The sequence below is a fragment of the Haliotis asinina genome, chromosome 10 (assembly GCF_037392515.1).
Source record: "Haliotis asinina isolate JCU_RB_2024 chromosome 10, JCU_Hal_asi_v2, whole genome shotgun sequence".
In the NCBI taxonomy this organism is placed as follows: domain Eukaryota; kingdom Metazoa; phylum Mollusca; class Gastropoda; order Lepetellida; family Haliotidae; genus Haliotis; species Haliotis asinina.
The window spans coordinates 48,211,640-48,221,150 of NC_090289.1; the positions used below are offsets into that span (position 1 = coordinate 48,211,640).

General features: G+C 42.2%; 1 protein-coding gene across 1 annotated transcript in view; it reads right to left on the reverse strand.

Annotated features, from left to right (window-relative positions):
* LOC137298061 (contactin-like) overlaps nucleotides 1-4,585 on the reverse strand; it is a 48,578-nt gene extending 43,993 nt beyond the window's left edge. The window contains exon 1 of the mRNA XM_067830111.1: nucleotides 4,401-4,585. The gene's annotated coding sequence lies outside the window, so the exon portion shown is untranslated. The remainder of the gene's footprint in view (nucleotides 1-4,400) is intronic.
* Nucleotides 4,586-9,511: the final 4,926 nt, after the last annotated feature.

A 9,511-nucleotide genomic window follows, 5' to 3' on the forward strand; every position in this document is an offset into this window, starting at 1 on the left:
ACCATCTACTGCAATAATTTCCAACCATAAACCTTTGTCCAGGTTCATAGTTATAGGCAGTGTTATCCTGCTCTGTGTCACTGGGTGATGTACCATCTCTGGAAGTGGGCAGCACAAAATCGCATACATAAAGTTTCAGCCAAAAGTTTATTTCTATGATATGGGAGCAGAAACAGGCACCCGAGCCTCTCATGCAGGTCCCGGGATTCAAGCTCAGGATTAAAACTATTGTGCACTTTAGCTTGCCTTAGCGGCATTTACACCTGTTTGACTCTTGCTGCGTCCAGAGCAGCCACAGCTAACAAACCCATGGTCACCACATATCGCTGAAGTGGGCATTAAACGAATGCTTCGAGTTATCCCATGTTCTTATACAAACGATTACTAAAGATTACGCAGAGGTCACAGTCGCATATAGGTACTTCGAATTTCGACACAACATTTTCACAATATCAGTGCCCATTCTAATGAACAAGCGGACCCGTGAAGATCCCAATTAGAATTACTCGTAAAAGGCGGCTAACGAAATCGGGACAACTCTTCATGAGTTGCACCTTGTCGTTGTTATGTCTGAATAGACTGGTTGTGGGTTTCTATCCCAGAATCACTCCTTGTGCACGTGCGCATCATAAAAGCCTCGCTCGACTCTTCAGACATGCTTCCTCTTCAGACTTCAGGCTATCATCATCGCAGCGAAGATGGCAATGAAATATTGTTCCAAGCGGCATTAAAAACAATCCACTCACTCATTCTCCAGAAAAGGACAGCCATATATACCAGGTGTACCGATATCGCTTGTGTAATTGTGTAACGTCTGACACGGAACGATCACCACAAGTACTTGAATCGTTATGCTGTCGTAAATTAGAGCTCATTTATCTGCTTATAAAACAAACATTGTCCGCTTCAGGAGATAAGCTGATGGTGGGAAACCAACCAGTCGTAAACCTGCCTCTCCGTTCATCATTTCAGTATTAAAGTGAAATATCGGGGCTGTCAATTTTACAAGTATCATACATGATTAAAGGTTAAAAGTGCAGGTGATTATAGATCGGCTCCGGGCAGTAGGTTCAACTGGCCACAAGGATCGGGCATTAGATTGGACTGACCACAAATATCAGGAGCATAAGTATTGAATTTCTGGAACAAGATTTGACAAGTGAAATGGAGACAGGTCACCATCACCACAAGCTTGAGCAGTCGACGTCTCCTACAGTCTGCTAGGTCGACATAACCTGTAGATACATAATAATGAAAGCGACACCAACATTTAACAAAATTATAAAGAAATCTCAACGAAATAGTTTACTGGACGATTCTAAATACTTTATATTCGGGTGTTTATGCTTCAGTATCATGAGTGATGGCAGCACGTCAATAGGTGACATGTATAAACATTAGTTGGTTGATTTGTTGTTTAACGCCGCAGTCAATAATATTCCAGATATATGAAGGCAGTTTGTAAATGATCGAGACTGGACCAGACAATCCAGTGATCAAGAGTACGAACATCGCTATGCGCAAAGGGATACGATGACATGTGTCAAGTAAGTCAGCGAGCCTGACGATCCGATCCTGTAATGTCGCCTCTTACGACAAGCATAGGTTGTTGAACATCAATTCTAATCCGGCTCTTCACGGGTCATAGAAATCTTGTAACATAAAGAATAAGTCGGACATGATTTTTTCGCTAATATGTCGGACAGGAAGTAGTCGTCACCTCTGTTTTTCAACCATTTGAAAGCTGAACCGAGGAATTGGTTGTTGTAAACCTAATTAAACAACAATTTCGAGGAAGTCATCAGTCTAAGTAAACTCATCCTCATTACTTTTCGTTACACTCCACCAGTAACGAAATACACTGAGACTAGGTTTACTTAGACTGAGGAAGTCATATGACGCTAATTGATATAAGTGTTTAATGAGGATGCACAAGTCTTCCTTAAAAGATGTGAAATGTAAACACCAAATGCTTGAGCTGCAAGAATATTGCACGGCGTTAAGTTAGGGTTTACAGAAGGGAAGGCATCTCTGTTGTCATATAGTCTTGTGGACAGTTTGCTTTGTCACTTCGAATCTCTCTGGTTTTGAAACAGACGATGTAGTGTCACTGGTCGGTATTACGAAGAAAATAGTTCACATACACATGTCCACGACTCAGAGTTATCCTGACGAGCAAAGAACTTGCACGAGAACACATTCCATTATGTTCTGTTACGATTGTGTAACTTGACGTCATGTAAATATCCATACATATTGGTTGCTGGTATAATTGCGACGTTCACAATTCCCGATGTGGTGTACAGACGTAACTAAAATAATATAGAGAAGATATTTAACCCGAACGCAAACCGTCTCCAAACGTTTTATCTTCCGTTTCCACAGCAACGTGCGTCTTTACGTAGGAGGAAGACACGTCAGTTAGCCCTGAACGAAGATTGTTAATCTAGCTATCGACACCATCGCTTTTCGGTTGCGTTTCCGGCTAGATACGACAAATGAATGTTAACCACGCCATTTTACAAAGCATCAGATTAGGGGAAAGGGATTGACCCAGTTTCTGTTGGTTATATTAATATTTCTGTTTGTGGTGTGTGCGTGTGTGCGTGTGTGCGTGTGTGCGTGTGTGCGTGTGTGTACTGTTGGTGTATTTTCACGTATGTTGTATCCACTAACTATTCCCAACAAACCAGCGATCATTTGTAACGTCTGAGCGTTTCAAAGAAGGCATTTGTAATCATTGTTTGAAACTAAAGATTGAACTTTTAACTGACAAGGTCAATTTCGATGTGCAACAATGCTTTCAGGTGACCCTCCAATCATGTCACGGAGCTGGGAAGGGTAATAGTTGAATCTGCCCCAGGCAAGGGCATTGGCGGAGGATCAATACGAACCCCACCCCCAAACACCTGGTAAGAGGTAATAGTGTAATAGTATCTGTGTTGGCATGGATTACCTGTGGATTTTTTTCTCTCTTATAGAGTATGCAGAGTAAACTACATCTAGAACAAGAACGCTTATAAGGAAACACAGGATATAGCTGACTGGTACTTCCCCGGGCAATTTCTGCATAGGGAAAGTGCGTACGTATGTCGAACGGGTTACGGTGTATTCGTAGACCAGACGTGGAAATCCGGTGTATTCGTAAAAGGAATGACAGGTAGATTCGTAGACGTTAGTGAAATGTGAAAACTTCAACATCATTGATGATGAAAATCAATGTTATAAAATCACTGTCTTCGAACCAGTCTTGGCTACGAATCCACAGCGTCTACGAACTGGTTCAGCCAAAGAAAACACCGTCTCTCTATCTAACTATGGTTATACTAAACCCAGTGGTTCCTCAAGTTAGTTACAACCGTGATCCGAATAAAGACAATACATTATGTTTATAACGAGTACGCTTATAAGGATGTATCGGAGTTAACGAAGTGGTTGTTCTTGTCCCGGCCTGCATAGTCGAAATGCGTATTAAACGAAATTATAGCGAAATAAATGTGTAGTCCACTCGCAATATAGTTACAAATGTAGTCTACTTTGTTCGAGATCCGAATATATACACTTTACTACATTAATAACGAGCACCTGATGTATATTGTGAGTAGAAATGTGTAACTACGGCTATAACGAACTTAACTTAGTGTTTTACTGGAGTTCTTTATAACGGTAGGTTACTTCAGCCTTCTCCAGAATACATTATGTATGAATTCATGTATATATGAGCGTGAACCTTTACACTGTTTTGTTTCATATTGCAATGTTCAGAACTACAGTTTTAAAAACACATGTAGAGACGTTTAAGAATAACAAAGATGCCTTGTTTGTTCCAAAATATGGCATTGCGAGGTAGTGGCAAACGTATTTGTTTGTGGAAACCTGTCACACTTGTCACAAATTCACCGGCAACAGTAGCATTGTGACAAAGCGTGACAGAGCACTATTAAAGCGGTGTCTTGAACACAGCTATGTCGCGACCATCCAAGGATCGACAGGCAGACACAACCTGTCTCACACCACACAGCACTTCAAAACAACATAGGACTTTATCGCCGGTTAACTTTCTTTCTAACCAAATCATATTACTTGAATAGTTAAAATGTTAAAATAGTAAAATATGTTAAAATAGCCTCTTTTAGTAGAAGATGGTTTGCTGCTACAAGAGATTATTGAAGAACATTTCGCAGTTAATAACAATTATTACGACTGGACATCACCGTATTCAGTGCTGTTACAAGTTTAAATGTATGTACTCAATCTTTACGATCCATACAGACTGTGTACATTTCACTGATATAACTGCCACCAAATCTGAGACAATTTAAGATGGCATACAATCAATTACCTCGCATGTTACCAACTTTAAATTCGTGTGGAGAAGACGAATAAGCGACACGCCCTACCTTTCTTGTGCCACAGGTATAATATCCACGGAATATCAATTCGAGTAAGGTATCCTTATTCTCAGCACGGGGGCGTCTTTAAAGTGTATTTCTCCTGCTGCTTAAAGATTCATGTAGATTCGTAAGTTCGCAGGTTTTACCATCTGTAACTCCTGAGAAATACAGCGTCTCTTTTCAGACACGCAGGCCCGTCACCGATACTCGGGTAGACGCGGCTGATAGAATCGACTGCAGCAAGTCGTTCGGGCGAGACAGCTATCAGATGATCCGCTGGCTGGTTGGTGTTACGCTCCGGTGAGAGTTGAATAACTTTCTTTTGACGCTTGTGTCCGAGATGAATTAACGTGGTAATTACGTCAACAGAAAAATGGGGAACAATGCCTATATATGCCGTCACCACACGTAAGGCATTCACTATAAGACCCAACACGATCACTCAATGTATGTATCGACAACTGGTCTGGAAGGCGTTGCCTAGAGGGGTAAGCCAAGGGTTACATCACCGTCCACCCCATTTTCCCCCACTGCTCTGTGTAATGACCAGTGGACACACATTTCAACCAAGACAACAAACTGTTACGCAACAGCGTCGGACGAAGCAAGAATTGCGTAAACACGGGTTTTGTGACATATGATATTTGCTTAACGCCTTGGGTTGTTGTGATATGCTTGTTTCAGAACCTTGTACGCTTAACCGGTAATTATATGACGTATTTGGACAAGGGGGGTGTCAGATGGGGACGAGTCGAGCTAATGGATGATTCAAAACCAGTGTATACAACAAAGCTTGATAATCCCACTGAAATGGTATTCAAGGCAGAATTACATGATATGCAGTTTCACAAAGTAAATTGATTAGGACAGGCCACAAACTCTCGTTTTATTCTCAAAATGACCTGGCACATGGACCTTAGTGCCCAAGGCAGGATGACGATGTGAGGAGTCGTGTAGCTAGGATCTTTTAAGCAGTTTTCTCATCACATCAGTGGGTTTCATCAAAGTGGTTAATGTTGGGGTCTCACCAGTCTGATGCTTGATCATACACTGGATATATGTATATTTGATAAAAAAAACCATGCAATTCCTTGGACGTTGAAAACGAGTCTCAGTGAGAAAGATGATTTGAAAACTGAAGAAATCTACACATGCTTCATTTAGGCTTTAGCAACTCCGGGTGTTCCCCCTGCACAACATAAAACAGTGGGATACCTGTACGAAGCAGGGTTAAAACCAAACTATCTCACTCGTAGTTATATTTCCACATGAATTCCTGTTTAATGTGAGGTAAACCATATGGGTTTAAATCCGTTTCAGTTAATTAATTAATTAAAAATTTAATGGAAGAGCCGACAATGCTGACAGCAAACTGCATGATGACGTTGTTTGTTCGTCGCATACCGTCTTACCTGCTCTGACGATTTATGAGAGGTCCAGGTATCAACAAAGGCCATGTGTACCAGGTGAAAGTTTCAACTGTTTGACCTGGGTATTGGTACTTAGTGGCAGATTACATGCTACGTATGTTACATGTAGTACAGATCATAAATTACATGATTCACAAAACGATAGCTCTGACGCATTCTGTGTACATTCAACATTCCACGGCGCAGATAATCACAAACACCCATTTATTAAGTTCATCTGTCTTATTGCACATGCCACGGATAGGTGCGTATAATGCAACAAACAAACGCATTCGAGACAGTTAATTAACCTTTTCCGCATTGATGACGACGAAGAAGGGGCTGATGATCTTACTGCGTGATGGGATGCGAGTAGCCTACTGCTAAAAGCGTCCGCTCGTCACGCCGAAGATTCGGGTTCCACCCCCCCAGGGATATTGCTGGAAAACTGCATTGGCGGCGTAGTATAACACAACAATACAACTCACTGTTCATGCCATGTTCTGACTGTACTACTTGAGAAGGGCGTCATCAGTTAAATTCTGACTGGCAGTTGAACGGTCTGAAAGTTATATCTGACATCATCCACGGTCAGGTGATAGCAAAAGAAGGATTTACGGATCTAGTCATGAATGCATGTGGCGAGACAACCAAACTGTTGTTGGACAGTAAAAATAAATTATCAATGTTGATGGTGACGGCCCCTACCTGACGGGACGGTGACTGCCTCTACTACTACTGCTGCTACTGCTACTGCTACTGCTACTGCTACTGCTACTGCTACTGCTACTGCTACTGCTACTGCTACTGCTACTGCGGCTGCTGCTGCTACTACTACTACTGCTGCTGCTGTTACTGCTGCTACTACTGCTACTGCTGCTGCTACTGCTGTTACTGCTGCTCCTGCTACTGCTACTGCTACTGCTACTGCTACTGCTACTGCTTCTGCTGCTGCGGCTGCTGCTGCTACTACTACTACTGCTGCTGCTGCTGTTACTACTGCTGCTACTGCTGCTGCTACTGCTGCTGCTACTGCTGCTACTACTGCTACTGCTACTGCTACTGCTACTGCTACAGCTACAGCTACAGCTACTGCTACAGCTACTGCTACTGAGACTGCAACCACTACCACTACCCTACTACTACCACTGCCACTGCTATTACTACTACTACTACTACGGGTAGCCTAGTACCTAGTGGTTAAAGCGTTCGGTCGTCACGTGAAAGACTCGGGTTCGATTCCCCACATAGGTACAGTGTGTGAAGCCCATTTCTGGTGTCTCCAGCCGTGATATTGCTGGAATGTTGTTAAGGGACACTGTAAAACTAAACCACTCACTTCTACAATGATGCAGACGTTTTCGCAACATCTAATTTCCAAGCTAGACAACTACAACACGGACGCAAACAACTGTTACTACTACTTCGACGACTGTCGTTGTTGGCTACTCCAGCGAAGACAATAATTTCTCCTTCTACATATGGATAATACAATCGACAAATATTTGACTCTATTGTATCTACAACAAAAGGCATTGTGCCTTGTAAAAGGAGACAATGTCCGTTATTAAGTTGTCTGTATAACATTATTCATGCACATAAAAATAAATGTATGCATGTTTTCTCTACATGTAAACATCATGATAATGGCCCTCACCGTCTGCAACGCCATGACCGTGTGTGTTTGTGCAACAAACCCGTCAGTACTGTACCAATCCTCTCTGCTACCAGGTATTAGTCTCGTACGGCCGTGCGTCATATGTCAAACCTCAGCTTAAGTTTTTAAAATTAAGTTTTTGCCCGCTGCAAGACGAGATCAAACACGGTCACTGCGATACTTGGGCTAGCGTCATGCAGTGACAAGCCACTTAATCCCTCAGCGGAGTGGGGAGAGGAGGGAGAAGGGGGGATACCAGCAATCAGCTGATGTAGAGACGGTTCTTTGCGCTCTTTACAGACCCCGAAGCAATGATATCCAGGAATCCCATGTGTGGCAATTCATAACATGCAGCTTATTTCATTTTACTAACTCAATTTAAGAACTTTTTCTGTAAAATACATTATGCTCATTTCAAAGACTAGATGTTCGTCAGTGTTCCTCTGCACGTAATGTATGTGGGGATGTATTGTGCTAGAAGATTTCCTGCTGTTATAATGTGACCAGATAGGGGATCTTCTATGCGTAAACGTATACGGACACTCGTGGTATGTGGTATGATGTGATGTCGGGTACTGCGGATGTGGATGAAAGTTAGCAGAGGGAGGTTTTTGTAAGGGTCGTGTGGGTAGAGGGACGTTATTGTAAGGGCAGTGTGAGTAGCAGAAGGCTATTGTAAGGGTAGTGGGGGTTATTGTAAGGATATTGTGGGTGGAGGGAGATTATTGTAAGGGTCGTGTGGGAGGGTGGGGGGTATTGTAAGGGTAGTGTGGGTAGAGGGAGGTTATTGTAAGAGTCGTGTGGGTGCAGGGGGTTACTTGGTGTAAAGGTAGTGTGAATAGAGGGAGGGGTATTGTGGGTAGAGGGAGATCATTGTAAGGGTAGTGTGGGTAGAGGGAGGTTATTGTAAGGGTAGTATGGATAGAGGGGGGTTAGCTTAAGTGTAGTGTCGGTTCTGGGGTACTGAAAAGTTGAATCCCTCATGCTCCTAGCAAAAAGATAAAATCGTCCTTGCTAATGGCTCTCCGGGACAGGCCCAGAGGCGTTTCAATCAGGACCTCCTAAGGATGGCCCCTAAAGCAATGTGCCAATTATTGACAGTAACTAAATACCTGGGTCAAAAGTGCATCACAGACGATCCGGATTGATTACATACACCTCGCTGGTCTGAGAACCCAGTGTAAATGACAGGGTTATGCACATGGGCCGTCTTAACCTTGTCTCTATGTAAAGTGAAACTGTTTATTCAGTTAACAAATTCTAAAATCAACAAACAGTTGCTGCATATGTACATGTTTAAATACATGTATATGACCTCGATATAACCAGGAAGATAGTAGATGTTGTGTTGTTTTAACCCGTTTTAAACCGTACAATAGAAAGTAGTACATCATTGGATGCTCGAGGGTCACGGACCCAGTCTTCTTGTTATCACAGGTCACACAATCTACAAGATCCAACATGAACTAAAACCCTCCGATTTTAAAAAATGGAAACGATGGAGTCTAAACCGTGTTGGTTGTCTCCGCAAACCCCATTATCCCTTGACCCATATACCCTATAAATGAGGACCCCAAAATCTTTGCTTGCTCCCGAATACCCTTACACCAAAATACAGGTAGACCTCAATACACTCACCCCCGCCCCCTTCGCCCCAGCCACCCTACACCCTAATACAAGCACACCGCAATATCCTTACCCTCATGCCCTTACATCCCAACACGTTTAAGTCCCAATATCCCAGTTAGTTCCCTTAGAGTCAAGTGTTCACCTATACCATAATACACCATAAAACATATACTATACAAATCCCCTACACCCATATACTCCACCCCAACCCCTACCCCCATACCCATTCTGTCCAATTCAACTCTACCCTATACTCCCCCCTCCAAAAAATAAATAAATAAATAAATAAATAAATAAATAAATAAATAAATAAATAAATAAATAAATAAATAAATAAATAAATAAATAAATAAATAAATAAATAAATACAAAAGCAAAACAAAACAAAACAGAAAAGAAAAAAAAACAACCAGCGTCCACAT